Raw genomic sequence first — 1,298 nt, forward strand, 5'->3', positions numbered from 1 at the left:
GACATTGTCTCCAGTACTTTCTTAAGTCTAGATAATCAACAATTAAGCCTTATTTATCCATTTGCCTATTTCTGAGGTTTACATGGCCAGGCAGAATTGGTTTGAGCTGGCTTAAGTACATCCCTGAATCTAAGCCACATTGCCCTAAATACACATCTCCACATCTAATTTCCCTGTAGTTCATCAGCTATTGAAAGGCTAAAAAACAAATTCACACAAAAAGAAAGCAAAAGCACCTGTTTTTAAAAAGCAAAATCTTCAGTTTATTTGGTTCACAGCCAAATGTGTTTGTTTTTTGGAGGGTCGGGAGTCTTAGGAGCTCTATGTGTGTGCACCATATGGCCAAACGTACACACAGCCCCGCCGCTGATGAATTCTGAGGAGACATTTGTGGATTGAGTCCCATTATCAGACTGTGCTTTGTCTTCCTTAGGATGTGGTCAGACTTTAATAAGACGGATTTTATGCAAACTGGTTCCCACCTCCCCCCCTACTTGTAAAGCCCTGGAATATTCAGATCATCTCCCAGAATGAACCTGCTCATGAGGAAGCTGTCCATATTACATTCTGGTGTTGGTTTTGTTTATCCTTTTCAATTTTGTGCTTCTAGTTTCCTATTATTTCCCTGACACTCCTGGGAGACTTTCAGAATTACTCCTCAAAGAGTTCTGTTAATAACTCGTCAGCTTTGAAACTCATGTTATTTTGATAAATCTTCATAATGATCAACACATTTGTCCTCACGCCTACATGGTCACTTATATCCCTTCCAACTCTGCCTTACAAAAATGATTCTTTATTTTAAATGTTTGATGTCTGTTGGTTCAAATTCTCGAGGAGCCCTTCACATCTCAGATTCGAAAACAAGTAAAATCCTACAGGTAGAAACCCACGTGGTCTAATTGCCTGACCAATGAAAGAGCACTTTCTATGTGATCCCCTACAAAGGGCCATTTTACTTCTACCTATTTGGCTCTCCATAAGTCACATAAGTCACTTGGGGCAGCTAGGTGGCTCAGTGGATAGAACACAGAGCCTAGAATCAGGAAGACTCATTTTCCTGAATGGCCTCAGAGACTTACTAGCTGTGTGACCCTAAGCAAGTCAATTAACCCTGTTTGCCTCACTTTCTTCATGCATAAAATGAGCTGGAGAAGGAAATGGCAAACCACGCCAATATCTCTGCCAAGAAAACCCCAAACGAGGTCACAAAGAGTTAGATACAACTGAAAATGATTGAACAATGACAACAAAGTCACTTAACCTCTGGACCTCAGTTTCCTTATCTTGAAAATGAA

Source organism: Trichosurus vulpecula, chromosome 6 (assembly GCF_011100635.1).
Source record: "Trichosurus vulpecula isolate mTriVul1 chromosome 6, mTriVul1.pri, whole genome shotgun sequence".
Lineage (NCBI taxonomy): Eukaryota > Metazoa > Chordata > Mammalia > Diprotodontia > Phalangeridae > Trichosurus > Trichosurus vulpecula.